This window comes from Lathyrus oleraceus, chromosome 2 (genome assembly GCF_024323335.1).
Source record: "Lathyrus oleraceus cultivar Zhongwan6 chromosome 2, CAAS_Psat_ZW6_1.0, whole genome shotgun sequence".
NCBI classification, from domain to species: Eukaryota; Viridiplantae; Streptophyta; class Magnoliopsida; order Fabales; family Fabaceae; genus Lathyrus; species Lathyrus oleraceus.
The window spans coordinates 440,998,160-441,016,461 of NC_066580.1; positions in this window are offsets into that span (position 1 = coordinate 440,998,160).

The window sequence follows — 18,302 nt, forward strand, 5'->3', positions numbered from 1 at the left end:
AGAGTCATTGCATCATTGCACGGATATGGTGAGGATGGTTGGTCAATGGTTCGCAGAGAGTTGGGGTTGGAATTAATAGACAAGGATAGGTCAACTTTGTATGACAAGTTATTTTCTAATCGGTTGTCAGCTGTGAGAGAATCTTTGATGATAGAATCGTTTGGTTCACAGCCGCCTGAAAAATGGATGAGTCTACCAGATATGGGTTACTTGATAGCGAATCGTTATAATGTTGTACTTGTCTGTTTAGGCAATCCGTGCATCACTTTCTTTCCGATGACAAGTTCACATTCACCAAATGTCTCTATTTATTGTATTGGTTTTGTTAACCAGAATCATTGGGTTCAGGTACGTATTTATATGTCTAAATATTTTAATTATTTCAGTTAATATTTTATGTTATATGACTTAATCTTTTAATTATTTTACTTTATCAGGTTAACATGAAAGAGGGGTTTCCATTGCCACCGGTCACATTAGATTGGAAGAAATTTCGTTCTCATATAGCAACTACTTGGATGCTAGGATTTGCAGGACGTATGCAACATTGGCAATTACTTACACCTGTATTAGCATGATTATGTAATCAAAACATAAATATGTAATCAAAACATGAAATCTATATTATTATGTCTATTATATTCAAAGCTTAATACATATAATCAATGTGAACGAGAAATATGCAAAGCTTCAAATAAATCAGAAAACTGTGGATCTTCCTCTTCAGCATTAACCTGTCTCAGATAGCGACGAATCAATGTAGATACACGAGCCCAATCAGGATCAGATGGCCCGGCGTCATATACAGGAACGGGTACCTCTCTAGGAGCGTCACGATGGGGAGGGACCAACCGTGGATGGGAAACACGATAATACCACTCCAGATAACCGTCTTCTACCTCAGATGGAGTGGTGGCCACGGAAGATGAACCGATCACATCGACAACACTCTGATGGTAACTGATCCAATCAACATCAATATCCGTCGCCATCATACAATCCAGAGGTGGGGATGGAACATACTGCCTATACCCGAACTGACGTAAACATCTATCAGGCAAGTATGGAACAACTGTTTCACCCCACTTCAAACAGCCCCTGTAAAGACATATCTCATCAAATACACGCCATGCTCTATGATCCTCAAATGGTCGCCAGATGACGTCGGTAGGTGTCAGCTCGTCCAAAATAGGTCGTAAATCATCGACCTTCAGGACTCCCTGTCTATACGACCATCTCATCGCTCGGGGAAGACCACAGTTTCCAGCAGGATTCCAATTCTCCCCTCTTTTTCCAACAGTTGGAAAATACTCGTGAATCCAACACTGTTACAAAATAAAAACATAATAAATAAAACAAATTAAGTTACAATATTTTATAAAATGAATCCAACACTTAATTAACAAAATTAAATTATATATCTGTAGGAGAGTAGGATATCCACCTAGCTGTTTGCAACTGTACATGGACGCATCTCCAAGATATCGGTAGAGGGTAACTAGTGCAGCTGCTCCCCAACTATATCCTGAACATCCATCCAAGTCCCTAAACAAGAGGAGGTATCGTGCCTCTACAAGTGTAAAGGTCTTATCAGCAAATATGATGGAACCCACCAACATCAATAGATATGCTCTAGTCGCATATGCCCAGCTGGAAGCAGCCCTGTGATGTACGAATATATCATATAACCACTCCAACTTGTAATACGACCCCCTGCAGCTCCGAACATGTGACTGTGCCTGACCCCGTGACACTCTTAGGTAGTCAACAGCAAGTTCAACAGCTAGCTCTTCAGTCACATCCTGAGGACTCCAAAAGATACCCCTAATGGGCAAGTGAAGTAGACATGCGACATCATCTAAAGTAATGCTCATTTCACCAAACGGCATGTGAAATGAAGATGTCTCTAGATGCCATCTTTCCACAAATGCAGAGACAAGATTTGTGTCTATCTTGTTCAGACTCGTTCTCTGCAGTGAAGCTAAACCGGATCTAGATACCCAACTCTTCATCTGTGGTGGAAGAGCCAATGGAACCCTAGAAGTCAACTTCAGTCCATGTCCGGCAACCTTCAACTCTTTCTTTGGTCCTCTTTCCTAAAAACAATTAAAACACATATTAGAAAACAAATTATAAAATATTCAACTATTATTCATTTTCAAATATAGCCCGTTTACTTACCTCACCGAACCATATATGTCGAGCAACATGATGCTGGTACTTCACCAAAAGAGACGTATCGTACGGCCCTCCTGGATATCCAGTCGGCTCAGCTGTAGCTGCAGATGAAGATGCACCCCGGTCTAACGTGCGGAATGGAATCCGGCCATCTGCACCTCTTCTTCGAACCACTGCAAAAATAATGTTAAAAAAAATAATTAAAATTAAAATAAAATTAAAAAAAAAACGTACCGGAACACTTCCAAGAAGAGTTCCGGTTAGCAAAAAAAACAAAAAGCCTTCCGGAACACTTTCTTAAAGAGTTCCGGTATACATCAACCAAACCGGAAGTCTTGAAGAAAGTGTTCCGGTATACAAGTATACAAACCGGAAGACTTTCTAAAAGACTTCCGGTTCAGTGTCCATTAAAGACAACAAACCGGAACTCTTTAGAGAAGTGTTCTGGTATACAAATATCCAAACCGGAAGACTTACTCTTAAGTGTTCCGGTATACAGTGCAAAAACGCCAAATATTTGTCTTCTCCGGAAGTCTTCAACGAAAATGGTAAAAAAAATTTGAAAGGGAAAATATACCCTATTTATATGAGGGTATTTTGGTCAAAAAAAAATTTAATGTAGGGGTATGGGTACAATTGTAGGGGTATAGGGTAAAATTTTCTTATTTGGATGGGGATAATTGGTCTTTGCATTAGACCAAGAATGACTTCAAGGCCCATTTAGCTTGCCATTTTTTCTTTCCGTTTCTCACTGTATTTTCCAGCATACACCCCTAGAGGAGTTAGGCCTTGGCTGAACAAGAGGCCCATTCAGGATCCCTCAATAAATCCCAGTTTGGGGCCTGCTTTTTTTTACAAGGCGTATTTCCAGTTTTGTGCATCATTTCTTATTTTTGTGTTTTGTTAATTAGTTTCTAATTAGAAATTAATTAAGATTTAGAATATTAGGAATCATTAGAAATTAATTAAGGCTTCAGATTTTGATTATAGTAGATTAACAATTTATGTCGATTTAATTTATGTGGATTTAGGTAATTAGAATTAATTAGGGATTAATTGTTTTTTTTAATTAGGGTGATGAGATTGAGATTTAATTAGGTTAGAAAATTAGAATTCGAGAATTACTTAGAAATTTTGAGAATTTAATTAAGTTTTAAATATCGATTAGGTTATGTTTAGATTTTGAATATTTAGAATAATTAGATTTTCACATAGTTAGGATTAATTAGTTTTGATTAATATTGATTTTTAGATTCTACTTTCCTAATTAATTCATTTTTGACATAATGATCATTTTTTGGTTAGGGCTTAAAATCTTGATTTTTAATACATGCTCCCTTAGCTTAGGGCCTTAATCAGATTTGTCTGATTTTTTATCTTAGTTGATTAATTCAATAGGCTATTATTATACATAATTCAATTATTCATTTCAATCCCACTGATTAGCGTTGACCAAAGGTCTCTTTGGTCAACCAAATTTTATGTATTGTGTAACACCCCGATAAAACAAGATAATTATTTAATTTAAGTTAATAATATATTTATTAATTTAATTAAATAATTGGAATTTTTATTATTGGATTATTATTTTATTGGAATAAAAGTTGGAATTTAGAAAAGGTCCCATTCAGTAAAAAAGTTTATTTTTCACGTGAAAAGGAAAAAGGGGCAGAAAAGTGGAAAAAGGGCAAAGAGAACCAGAGAACAAGGGTTGGAGAGAGGAAGAGCTTGAAGCTGCAGGATTTGCCGGATTAACTCAGGTAAGGGGGGTTTTATCGTCGATTAATGGGTATTATGGGATAACATGTAGTGGGTAGTGATAGACCATTGATTTGACTCTATTCGGAATGATGCATGATGAAATTGTGAACTTTTGGATGAACGAAATTGGATTATGATTGAGAGGAATTCGTAGGAATTAGATGTAAAAATGTTAGAATTGGTGAAATTGAATAGGGTATGATTTGTGTTAGATGATATGAACGATTACTGTGAAAAATTGGATTGTAGGAGGTTGGAATTGGTAGATCTCGTAGCAGAGAAGACCATAGCAGATCTGGAAATCTGGTTTCTGGTCATACGCGTATGGCACTAGGCAATACGCGTATGAGATGGTCTGGTACGCGTATGGCATTAGGCATTACGCGTATGGATGAGGAAGATGATGTTTTGAACGTGGTTTGGTCTCTGTTGGTACGCGTATGGGGAAGTGGTACGCGTAGCATACGCGTATGAGATAGGTGGTACGCGTATGGGATTGGCTGAGAATTGGGCCATACGCGTATGGGACTAGGCAATACGCGTATGGGCAGGATTGTGATTTTTCTGTGCTGTTGTTGTGCAGTTTTTGGTTGTTCAGCTGAATAATGTAATTTAGCTGAGGTATGATAGAGTAGGGATCATTTCCCGTTGTTTTGAGTAGTATAGGTATTAGTAGAGTGTGCTAATACTGTGATTGATTATGATGGTATGCATAATGTTGTGAATGTATCTATTGTGTATGAAATTATGAATGGACTGTTTATGGCTTAGAGTGTGAGCATATGTCCATTGTGGATGATTATTGATGTTTGCATGACTAAGTGATTTAGCTTGCATATTGTGGCCTTTATGGTGGTAGCTAATTCCCATGGTGAGGAATTAGTGAGTTAGTATTGTGGATTGTTGTTGATGTTTGCATGCTAGGTGATTAGCGTGCATATCATAGCCCTTGGGGTGGTAGCTAATTCCCATGGTGAGGAATTAGTGAGTGAGTCACTAGGTCTCAAATGAGTGGGACTAGTGAGCTTGGTAGCCGTACCTGGATTTGGTCGGTGAGGTTGAACTATATGTTCACGAATAGTCGGTACCGCATGCATGGAGTCTCATTGCATAATGTATGTATGTATGGCGTATAATATGAATGGATGTATTCCAATATTATACGTGTGTTTTATGATTGTGTTGAGTTTGAGTATGATGATTATGAGTTGATATTGTCGTTGCTGAATATGTGTGATCTGATTAGGGTGATGATATGTGTTAAATTACTTAGCATTACATGATATTTTATAATGCTTATTATATTGATTGAGGAACTCACCCTTACAACTATGTTTCAGGTAACGAGCAATGATTGAGTAGGAGCTAGTGCTTGGAGTCTAGTGTAGTTCCTTAGTGGGTCATGCTCTGATAGATGTAACATCGGGATGGGATGTTTTTAATTGCCTTATTGTTGGTTGTTGAACCATTTTACATGTAATGTGTTACATGTTTTACAATGATTGATGAGATTTCTATCCGCTGCGTACTATGCAAATGCTTATGTTTTGAATTAATAAAAGAGCATGACAGTTATTTTGGTGAATGGTGTGAAGTGATTGTGTGACACCCTTAATTGCATATCTACTCTGATATATATATAATTGTTGTTTTAATTAAATATTTGGGGTATTTTAGAAGGGTGTTACATTAGTGGTATCAGAGCATAGTCGGTCGAGTCGAGTCGTAATTATTCTGTTCCCCGGTACGGGATAGGTGTTGTGTAACCCTATCAGTACTTACTGTTTTAGCTTGTTGGGTTTTCAGAATAGAGATGGCTGGAAGAGGTAGAGATGATGCTGCGATTGCTGAGGCTCTGGGTATGCTAGCTGGAGTACTTGGAGGGAATCCGAATGTTGTGGGAATGGGAGCTGCTCGTCAACTGAGTGAGTTCCAGAAGAACAATCCTCCAATGTTCAAGGGAGCATACGATCCAGATGGTGCTCAGAAGTGGTTGAAGGAGATCGAGAGGATCTTCCGAGTGACTGAGTGTGCCGATAACCAGAAGGTCAGGTTCGGTACGCATATGCTGTCAGAAGAAGCAGATGATTGGTGGGTTGCTACCCGCACTGAATTGGAATCTGCTGGGAATGCTGAGATTACTTGGGCTGTGTTCAGAGAGAGATTCCTGAGGAAGTACTTTCCAGAGGATGTCAGAGGAAAGAAAGAGATAGAGTTCTTGGAATTGAAGCAGGGCAACCGGTCTGTTACTGAGTATGCTGCTAAGTTCACAGAGTTGTTGAAATATTACACTCCCTATAACGAGGCTACTGGGGAATTTTCGAAATGTGTGAAGTTTGAGAACGGGTTACGTCCCGAGATCAAGCAGGCTATTGGGTATCAGCGGATTAGAGTGTTTTCCGATTTGGTTGACTGTTGCAGGATTTTTGAACAGGATACCAAGGCTAGAGCAGAGAGCTATCAGCAAAGGGTTGATAGGAAAGGCAAGAATCAGAATGATCGTGGGAAACCGTATGCAGTTGGCAAAGGTTTCCAGAGACAGAGTGGGATGAAGAGGCCTAGTGGGGGAGACTCCAGTGCCCCTGCTAAATGTTTCAGATGTGGTCAGGCTGGACATCGTATCCATGAGTGTACCAGTAATGAGAAGAAGTGTTTTAAGTGTGGCAAAGGTGGTCACTTGGCTGCAGATTGCCGGTTGAAGACTGTGACTTGTTTCAACTGTGGAGAGGTGGGTCATATCAGTCCACAGTGTCCTAAGCCGAAGAGAGAGAATCAGTCGGGAGGCAAGGTCTTTGCTTTATCGGGTTCTGAGACTTCTGCAGATGATCGTTTGATCCGAGGTACGTGTTATATTAATGGCTTTCCTCTTGTAGCTATTGTTGACACAGGTGCGACTCATTCCTTTATATCTTTGGATTGTGCTGTGAAACTTAATTTAGAGATATCGGAGATGCGTGATAGTATGGTGATTGATACTCCTGCGAAGGGTTCAGTGACTACTACTTCAGTCTGTTTGAATTGTCCTTTGAGTATTTTTGGTAGGGACTTTGGGATGGACCTAGTGTGTCTTCCACTAGTGCAGGTTGATGTTATCCTGGGTATGAATTGGTTGGTGTTTAACCGAGTCTATATCAATTGTTTTGATAAGACTGTGATTTTTCCTGAGATTGAGGAAGGAAAGAGTTTGTTTCTATCAGCGAGGCAGGTGAATGAGGCGGTAGCAGATGGGGCAGAGTTATTTATGCTGTTAGCGACTTTGGAGGCTAAAGATAAACTGGTGATTGGCGATCTAGCCGTGGTGTGTGATTTTCCTGATGTGTTTCCTGAAGAAGTGAATGAATTACCGCCAGAACGTGAAGTTGAGTTCTCGATTGATTTGGTACCTGGTACTAGGCCGATATCGATGGCTCCGTACCGTATGTCTGCTGTTGAGTTAGCTGAATTGAAGAATCAGTTGGAAGATCTGTTGGATAAGAAATTTATTCGTCCGAGTGTGTCGCCGTGGGGTGCACCAGTGTTGTTGGTTAAGAAGAAAGAAGGTACTATGAGGTTGTGTGTGGATTACAGGCAACTGAATAAAGTGACGATCAAGAATCGGTACCCTTTGCCGAGGATTGATGATTTGATGGATCAGTTGGTTGGTGCGAGTGTGTTCAGCAAAATAGATTTGAGATCGGGGTATCATCAGATACGTGTGAAAACTGAGGATATTCAGAAGACTGCTTTCAGAACAAGGTATGGACATTATGAATATTCTGTAATGCCTTTTGGTGTGACTAATGCGCCTGGAGTATTTATGGAGTATATGAATAGGATTTTCCATCCGTATCTAGACCAGTTTGTTGTGGTGTTTATTGACGATATTTTGGTGTATTCGAAATCTGAAGAAGAGCATGCTGAGCATTTGAGAATGGTTTTAGGAGTTCTACGAGAAAAGAGGTTATTTGCTAAACTGTCCAAATGTGAATTTTGGTTAGAAGAGGTTAGTTTTCTTGGTCATGTGATTTCAAGAGGTGGTGTTGCTGTTGATCCTTCTAAGATAGAAGCGGTATCTAAGTGGGAAGCTCCGAAGTCAGTTTCTGAGATAAGGAGTTTTCTTGGACTTGCAGGTTATTATAGGAAATTCATTAAGGGATTTTCTAAGTTGGCGTTACCGTTGACGATGTTGACTAGAAAGGGGCAAGCGTTTGTTTGGGACTCAAAATGTGAAGGAGGTTTCCAAGAGTTAAAGAGAAGGTTGACTACTACTCCTATTCTGATATTACCGAGTTCGTCGGAACCATTTGAGGCTTACTGTGATGCTTCATTGTTGGGTTTGGGTGGTGTTTTGATGCAGAATAAGCAGGTTATAGCTTATGCTTCGAGACAACTGAGGGTTCATGAGAGGAACTATCCAACACACGATTTAGAGTTGGCAGCTGTGGTATTTGTTCTGAAGTTATGGAGGCATTACTTGTACGGGTCAAGATTTGAGGTTTTCAGTGACCATAAAAGTTTAAAGTATTTGTTTGATCAGAAAGAGCTGAATATGAGACAGAGGAGATGGTTAGAGTTTCTGAAGGATTATGACTTTGGTTTGAATTACCATCCGGGTAAAGCAAACGTAGTGGCTGATGCATTGAGTCGGAAATCATTGCATATGTCTATGTTAATGGTTAAAGAATTGGATTTTATTGAGCAGTTCAGAGACTTGAGTTTGGTGTGTGAGAGTACTCACAATAGTGTTAAATTAGGAATGTTAAAGTTAACGAGTGGTATTCTGGATGAGATTAGAGAGGGTCAGAAATCCGATGTGCTTTTGGTTGATAAGTTGACTCTAGTGAATCAAGGTCAAGGTGGTGAATTCAGAGTTGATGAGAATGGTGTTTTGAAATTTGGTAATCGAGTGTGTATTCCGGATGTTACCGAGCTCAAGAAGAGTATTCTTGAGGAAGGACATCGTAGTGGCCTGAGTATTCATCCTGGGGCTACGAAGATGTATCATGATTTGAAAAAGTTATTTTGGTGGCCGGGAATGAAAAGAGAAATTGCGAGTTTTGTTTATTCTTGTTTGACTTGTCAGAAGTCAAAGATTGAGCATCAGAAGCCGTCTGGGCTAATGCAACCGTTGGTTATTCCAGAGTGGAAGTGGGATAGTATCAGTATGGATTTTGTTTCTGGTTTATCGAGGACAATTAAGAATTTTGAAGCTATTTGGGTGATTGTTGACAGATTGACGAAATCGGCTCATTTCATTCCGATCAGAATGAATTATCCGTTAGAGAGATTAGCCGAGTTGTATATTGAGAAGATTGTAAGTTTGCATGGTATTCTGTCGAGTATTGTTTCGGACAGAGATCCTAGATTTACATCGAAGTTCTGGGAAGGTTTGCAGAGGGCTTTGGGAACTAAGCTGAGATTGAGTTCTGCATATCATCCGCAGACTGATGGTCAGACTGAGAGGACGATTCAGTCACTAGAGGATCTTTTGAGGGCTTGTGTTTTGGAAAAGGGAGGTGCTTGGGATTGTTATTTACCTTTGATTGAGTTTACCTACAACAATAGTTTTCATTCGAGCATTGGTATGGCACCGTTTGAAGCTTTGTATGGTAGGAGATGTCGGACACCTTTATGTTGGTATGAGTCCGGTGAGAGTGTTGTGGTTGGACCGGAGATTGTTCAACAGACTACGGAAAAGATTAAGATGATTCAGGAGAAGATGAGAATTGCTCAGAGTCGTCAGAAGAGTTATCACGACAAGAGAAGGAAGTCACTTGAGTTTCAAGAGGGGGATCATGTGTTTCTTCGTGTCACTCCGATAACTGGGGTTGGTCGAGCTTTGAAGTCGAAGAAGTTGACACCTCGATTTATTGGTCCTTATCAGATTTTGGAGAGGATAGGGGAGGTAGCCTATCGTATCGCTTTACCGCCGTCACTTGCGAATTTGCATGAGGTTTTTCATGTGTCTCAGTTGAGGAGATACATTCATGATCCGTCGCATGTGGTCCAAGTAGATGATGTCCAGGTGAGAGATAACCTGACTGTTGAAACATCACCTATGAGGATTGAGGATCGAGAGTTGAAGCAGTTGCGGGGTAAAGAGATTGCTTTGGTAAAGGTAGCTTGGGGAGGACCAGCAGGTGGCAATGTAACTTGGGAACTTGAGAGTCAGATGAAGGAGTCTTATCCTGAGTTATTCGCTTGAGGTATGTTTTCGAGGACGAAAACTCTTTTAGTGGGGGAGAGTTGTAACACCCCGATAAAACAAGATAATTATTTAATTTAAGTTAATAATATATTTATTAATTTAATTAAATAATTGGAATTTTTATTATTGGATTATTATTTTATTGGAATAAAAGTTGGAATTTAGAAAAGGTCCCATTCAGTAAAAAGGTTTATTTTTCACGTGAAAAGGAAAAAGGGGCAGAAAAGTGGAAAAAGGGCAAAGAGAACCAGAGAACAAGGGTTGGAGAGAGGAAGAGCTTGAAGCTGCAGGATTTGCCGGATTAACTCAGGTAAGGGGGGTTTATCGTCGATTAATGGGTATTATGGGATAACATGTAGTGGGTAGTGATAGACCATTGATTTGACTCTATTCGGAATGATGCATGATGAAATTGTGAACTTTTGGATGAACGAAATTGGATTATGATTGAGAGGAATTCGTAGGAATTAGATGTAAAAATGTTAGAATTGGTGAAATTGAATAGGGTATGATTTGTGTTAGATGATATGAACGATTACTGTGAAAAATTGGATTGTAGGAGGTTGGAATTGGTAGATCTCGTAGCAGAGAAGACCATAGCAGATCTGGAAATCTGGTTTCTGGTCATACGCGTATGGCACTAGGCAATACGCGTATGAGATGGTCTGGTACGCGTATGGCATTAGGCATTACGCGTATGGATGAGGAAGATGATGTTTTGAACGTGGTTTGGTCTCTGTTGGTACGCGTATGGGAAAGTGGTACGCGTAGCATACGCGTATGAGATAGGTGGTACGCGTATGGGATTGGCTGAGAATTGGGCCATACGCGTATGGGACTAGGCAATACGCGTATGGGCAGGATTGTGATTTTTCTGTGCTGTTGTTGTGCAGTTTTTGGTTGTTCAGCTGAATAATGTAATTTAGCTGAGGTATGATAGAGTAGGGATCATTTCCCGTTGTTTTGAGTAGTATAGGTATTAGTAGAGTGTGCTAATACTGTGATTGATTATGATGGTATGCATAATGTTGTGAATGTATCTATTGTGTATGAAATTATGAATGGACTGTTTATGGCTTAGAGTGTGAGCATATGTCCATTGTGGATGATTATTGATGTTTGCATGACTAAGTGATTTAGCTTGCATATTGTGGCCTTTATGGTGGTAGCTAATTCCCATGGTGAGGAATTAGTGAGTTAGTATTGTGGATTGTTGTTGATGTTTGCATGCTAGGTGATTAGCGTGCATATCATAGCCCTTGGGGTGGTAGCTAATTCCCATGGTGAGGAATTAGCGAGTGAGTCACTAGGTCTCAAATGAGTGGGACTAGTGAGCTTGGTAGCCGTACCTGGATTTGGTCGGTGAGGTTGAACTATATGTTCACGAATAGTCGGTACCGCATGCATGGAGTCTCATTGCATAATGTATGTATGTATGGCGTATAATATGAATGGATGTATTCCAATATTATACGTGTGTTTTATGATTGTGTTGAGTTTGAGTATGATGATTATGAGTTGATATTGTCGTTGCTGAATATGTGTGATCTGATTAGGGTGATGATATGTGTTAAATTACTTAGCATTACATGATATTTTATAATGCTTATTATATTGATTGAGGAACTCACCCTTACAACTATGTTTCAGGTAACGAGCAATGATTGAGTAGGAGCTAGTGCTTGGAGTCTAGTGTAGTTCCTTAGTGGGTCATGCTCTGATAGATGTAACATCGGGATGGGATGTTTTTAATTGCCTTATTGTTGGTTGTTGAACCATTTTACATGTAATGTGTTACATGTTTTACAATGATTGATGAGATTTCTATCCGCTGCGTACTATGCAAATGCTTATGTTTTGAATTAATAAAAGAGCATGACAGTTATTTTGGTGAATGGTGTGAAGTGATTGTGTGACACCCTTAATTGCATATCTACTCTGATATATATATAATTGTTGTTTTAATTAAATATTTGGGGTATTTTAGAAGGGTGTTACATATTGTGCTATAAGCCCCAAGCCTATTCAAGTGATCAAAAGATCCTTAATCACTTGATAGGACAAGTTCATTGTGCTCAAGCTATTTTGGATATGCTGAATGTCAGGAGCTCAAGACCTCAAGGTTCAAATGCAAGATCAAGGCTTCAAAGTTAACATCAATCAAGCATAGCTAGCAAAGTGGACTACTTCTCAATCACAACAAAGGTATCAACACTTGACAAGTGTGATTCAAATTGTAAACCATGAGCCTTAAATAATAAGGAATAATGAGATAGAGTTTCTCCTACCCTTGTCTAAAGTGACTTTGCGTACGGGGCGTATGCCCTATCTATTCAAAGCATCAACCCTTGTTCATAGACTTTAGCACAAATCGATTAAAACAATTATTAAGTCTTCTCAACACAACAAACAACGTGGCATCATCAAGATCAATAATCAGAAGCCTCTAACAACACATGTCAATCATGATAAGGGTTACACGATATGAGCCTTAAGCGACGAGGAATGATGAGATGGAGTTTCTCCTACCCTTGTCTAGAGTCACTTTGCGTATGGGGCGTAGGCCCTGGCTATTCAAAGAACTCGTCCTCATTCATAGACTTTAGTGCGATTTGAATCATGCAATTGACAAGTCTTTTTCGAGCAAGCACCAATCATTCAACACTTCAACAAGTGAAGCACCATTGCACTTCGATCATTTCTCCTCCATTTGATCATTAATCATACTCTCTTTGATAATTAGATATCCTTATGATCATGTCCATTATGATCAAATCTTGTAATCCCAATCAATTAAATCAATCATTGTTTGCCTTGTTAGTCCTCTTGTACTCTAGAAAACCCTTATTCATCGTGAGCCTTATCAGACCTCTTGTGCTTAGGCCCACTCCAGTCAATCATTGTTTGCCTTATCAGTCCTTTTGGGATTTGGCAAACCCCGTAATCATTGTTCGTCTTATAAGACCTCTCGTGCTTAGACGAATCTCTTTCCTTGTAAATCCTCTTGCGTGTAGGCCAATCATTTCTTATCCATTGCTCGTCTTATAAGACCTCCAGTGCTTAGAAGAATCTCTTGCCTTGTAAATCCTCTCGTGTGTAGGCCAATCATTTCTTATTCATTGCTCATCTTATAAGACCTCTTGTGCTTAGACAAATATCTTGACTTGTAAATCTTATCGTGTGTAGGCCAATCATATCTCATTTGTCCCTGTGGTTAATTACCATCTTTGGTTAGTACCACATTCCTGCTTGTTAAGCAATTTACCTTGCCTATTGAAAATCTTATCAAAGATCTTCCTTTGTTTTAGCCGTAGTAGGCTGAACTACGATTGCGCTGGTTTTCTCATTGCACGATGAGAATACGTAGGCACGAGGATTCGAATCCTCCGTGAGCATACTTATTTATTCCTCCTACCTTATGGAGGAACCCTCCATCCATCTCCATGATGCGGTCATATTCTACCTTCATTCACTTCATATGATATACCCTATTCTTTGAGCTAAATTCACTATCTCTTTGAGCTCCATCCTGTATCTCCTTGTGAACCAAAAGTTGATGTGTTTGTCTTATTAGTCATCTTGTTTCTTAGACAAACATCTCCTTACTTACTTTGCAGTTGTATACAAGCAATCCTCTTTGTTTTCGGTTATTCCAATACAGTGATACCATGCCTTAGGCCCCTCACTTGTTGGTTTATACCAGTTTTACTCTTGGGTTCATATTTCACCCCTTTTTTGGAGTTCAAATCATACAATACTTTGGTTCAGACCATACCTTGATCACAACTTCTTTTCTCCTCCCACCATTAGTTCTATGAACTACGGAGCTCTGAATTCCTTACTGCACTATAATGATACGTAGGCATGAGGGAATTAATCCTCACCGAGCACTTTATCTATTTCTTTCCTTTCCCCCATTATTTGTGAGTAATCTTTAGACCATACATATTCGAGCTAGAACAATCAAAATGATTCTCATAGAGTACCATGGGTGTTAGGGATGCTAATACATTCCCCTTGCATAACCGACTTCCTTACCCAGCATATCTCTTTCCCCGGGGTTTTATCGATGTTTTCCCTTTCCTTCGGGAATAAATAAAGTTCGATGGTGACTCTTTGTATGTTCGAGCATGCGATGTGTTCGGGTATATTTCCGCTAGCTTCAATTATGAGCAAACATCTTTCTATTTTTATGTTCACAATGCTCTTTGTATAAGAGTATGAAGGAGGGTGTCCTTTTTTTTCTCTCATGACTCTTTTTGATAAAATAAAACATGGAAACATGGTCGTATTTATTATGGTAATTACATTTTAGGGTTTTTCATTTAGATGTTGGTTGTACATTACGAATATTGCTAAAGCTTTTACTATTGATCTTAGGTTCATAACCAAGACCAGCCTTATTGTAATACGCCATTTGGTTTGCTAACAAAAGATTCAAGTTGTTTGTCCATTTTATAAATTTATCAAGTTGCTTTGAAGATCATCAATTTTATTTTTCAAAATGTCACATTGTTCACACTTAATATCGAAAGACTTTATGAGATGATAAAGGGTTTTGAATTAGATCATATTGTCTCTTTTTAAGACTTTCTATTTCTTCCAACAAGTTTTTATTTTTCAATTCAATGGAAGAGATAGTATCTTTAGAGATAGAGATAATTTGTTCTAATTTACTTTGTTCTTTTTTTAGCTTCTTACAAATCTCAAATAAATCTTGATAAGAAAATTGAGAGGTTACCTCACTGTCTTGATGATTTTCGATGAGACAGAGGTTTACTTCTTCTTTATCTGAAGATTCCATATCATAGTAATCCCAAGATATGTATGCTCCCACTTTATATTTCTTGAACTTTCTTTGGTTTTGGTTTCTTCTCGGGTTTTGAGGATAATTTGGTTTTATATGCTCTTTCTCTCCGCATTGACAACATGTAGGAATTAACTATAAACTATTTTCACTGTGCTTATGGAGCCTTGAGGTTTCTTTTTCATGCTTTAGGAATTATCTTAATTTATGAAACATAAATTCATTACTTTTAGATTGACATTCTTTATCTTTTGGATCCATATTTTTATTGATTATGGCTTTTAGTGCGATACTTTTATTCTTTCTCGTGTCATCTTCTTCGTTATCAGCAAGTCTTTTTAATTTCATCTCGTTTTCCTGCCATTTTCCAAAAAGAGTGTGTCTCCATAGTCGCTAAATCCTTAGATTCATAAATCGAAATGACTTTCAATTTTCAGCTACGGTTTAGGCATCTAAGAATTTTTACAACTTGTTCCTCATTTGAAAATGTTTTTCAAAAATTTCTCATATGACTCACAATATGGGTGAATCGTATTTGCATTTGATTTATGCTCTCTTCGGGTTTCATTTTGAAGAGTTCATACTCATGGGTTAATGTGCCTAGCCTTTCTCTCTTTACCTCAATAGTTCCTTCATGGGTAATTTGGAGGATGTTCCGTATTTCTTTTGCAGTTTTACAGTGAGAAACTCACAAAAACCCATCAAGACCGAGAGCGATATTGATGGCAACTTTCGTTGTCAAAAAGACATTGCACATTTTCTTTATCGTCTTTTGTCTAATCCTTTTCATGTTTGTTTTCTACAACACCATTAATGTCCAGAAACAAATGGAAATTCATCCACATCCTTTTAAATACCACGATCCATCCCTTTTATGAAAAACTTCATTTTCTCTTTCCACTTGATAATTCAAACGTGTACAAACTCTTTCCGACTCTTCAGTCCTCAACTTCTCATGTTCCAAAGCATTCTTGTACCTCTGAATGGTGCTTTCAAGTTCACAAGTACGAGTCTCAGAAATCAGACATGTTTCCCTCTTCATTTAAAGAGTCAACTCCAGAGTTTTGTTGAGCTTTTGGATCTGGAGTACAACTTGATCCAACTCTTCAGTCTTCGTCTCGAACACAAATTTAGTACCTTGGAGTGCTTGTCCGAACTTTTCTCTCCTTGCCTCAGACTTACTGGACCTTTTGTTGGAAGCTTCAAGTTCTTTATCCTTCTTCTGCTGACTATCTTTTAGATTTCCATTCTCCATAGAGACTCGACCGAGCTTAACCCTCAAGTCAGTATTCTCCAATTCCAACTCCTTAATACGAGCATTAAGCTTCTCCACATCTTCATGTAATATGGGTTCTGGCTTAAGAACCAACAGATAAATAGAATGATCAAATGGAAAAGGGAGTTTAACCATTTGAACCCTCTCTCTCACCCAACAGGTATAAGGCTCTCGAGCGATGACATTTCTCTTACCCAATTCTTTACCCTTTTTGATAATTACTTGCCATGACCTCTTGATCTTTTTCATCGAGGGGTGATATGCTTCAGCACCGTGCAAGATGAAAGGCTCTAAATCTTCAACTCTTGGAGGGCCACTCACGGGGTAACCGTGTTGCCTCAAGGATGACACGGGGTTGTAGTTGATGCAACCCTTGGTTCTTATCAAAGGTACATTGGGGAAGTCTCCAATACTGACAATAAAATCCTCGGTTTCCCAATCCCTGATATACCACTTAACATGATTGGAGGTGAGAGAATCTAACTTCTGAGAGGGCTTGAGTTCCTTTGAGATAAAGGGGCCTTCTTCGGGCATATGAGATCTGAACCATGCGTGCAACAGCTGCGTACAACATAAGATAATTCATCCTTTCTTCTCATGACGCTCATGGAGAGCATAATGAAGATCTACTAGGAGGAGTGGTACAGGGTTACTAGAGAGAAATATCCTCACAGCCAGATGGCCCACAAAATGGTCAATATTTGGGAAGAGAGCTATGCCATATACCAACACAGCTAACACGGCATAAAAAGCTTTCCAATTCCCCTCTTTTTCCATCTTCTTAGCTTGATCTTCCAAGCACTTTCTAGAAAAACCATTGAAAGCTCCCTTCACATCCTAATTCTCTACGACTTCAGAAAACTTCAAACCCAAAGCTAAAGTTATCCTCTTGGGAGGAATACGTTCATCAAACTTATGAAATGGATTATGATCCCTCAAATTTCGGCTTACAATCCTCTCGAACTCTTCCAAGGTAGGAGCCAACTAGAAACCAGAAAATGTGAAACAACGTAGAGGTGGATCATAGAACTGAGCAATAGTCACCACAATCATCATGTCCATCTTCTCATCTAAGATGTCTAGAATTCTTCCATAGTCTTGCACAAAGCTATTGAGTTTGATCGTTGTCACTTTGGCAATCAACTTATGCAGGCTGACTGATCCACTTTCTTGTATTTGAACTAAAAAGTGCTTCTTCTTTCAAGATTCATTTTGCTAACAAGTCTTGAATTCCTGAAAAAATGTGAAACAAACTAAGAGTTTTGATTTTTATGTGTATGGAATGAATGGATGGATGCAATGTTTTTTTGGGTACAGGTTCAAAGGTCGGAGGTACGGATAAATTTGATTGCTTTCCAAAACGGGGTTCTCACCGGGTATGATCTAGGGTTTGGTTACAAAGGACCCCCAGAGTCACGGATTCACGAGACTATTTGACGCTTACGAAAAAGGCTTTCTGGTCATCAACTCCATCAAGAGAATCTATTCTGGGTGAGGTTCTCATACCAACCCTTACGAGGTATTCACCTCGGGAGTCCGTACTATGCAACCATCGACTTTGGTTCTAGACAGGGTACTCAGAGTCATGGATTCAAAAGAATGTTTGACGCTTACGGAAAATGCTTTTCGGTCATCAACTCCATCTAGAGAATCTATTCTGAGCGAGGTTTTCATATTGATTCTTCCGAAGTATTCACCTCGGGAATCCATACTACACAATCATCATTCCTAGTTGGCCAAAGGTTCAATGTTCTAAAAGGTCCTTAGAGTCATGGACCCCTTTGAAATATTGAAGCTTACGAGTATTCACCTCGGGCGACAATATTTTCAAAAGGATCTACTCTAAGTGAGGTTCTCATACCGACTCTTACGAAGTATTCACCTCGGGAGTCTGTACTACTCAAACATCGTCCTATCTTATGTTTTTCCACTCTAGACTCGAGTGTAGAGTCTTTCCCACATGGTTTGCAATCAGAATATCCAAATACCAAGCATAATGGAACCAATATACAACAGATATATCAATATAGCAATAAAGATAACAAAAGCATTAAAGAAAAGCCACACAAGTAAACAAACAAGGGCGCACAAAC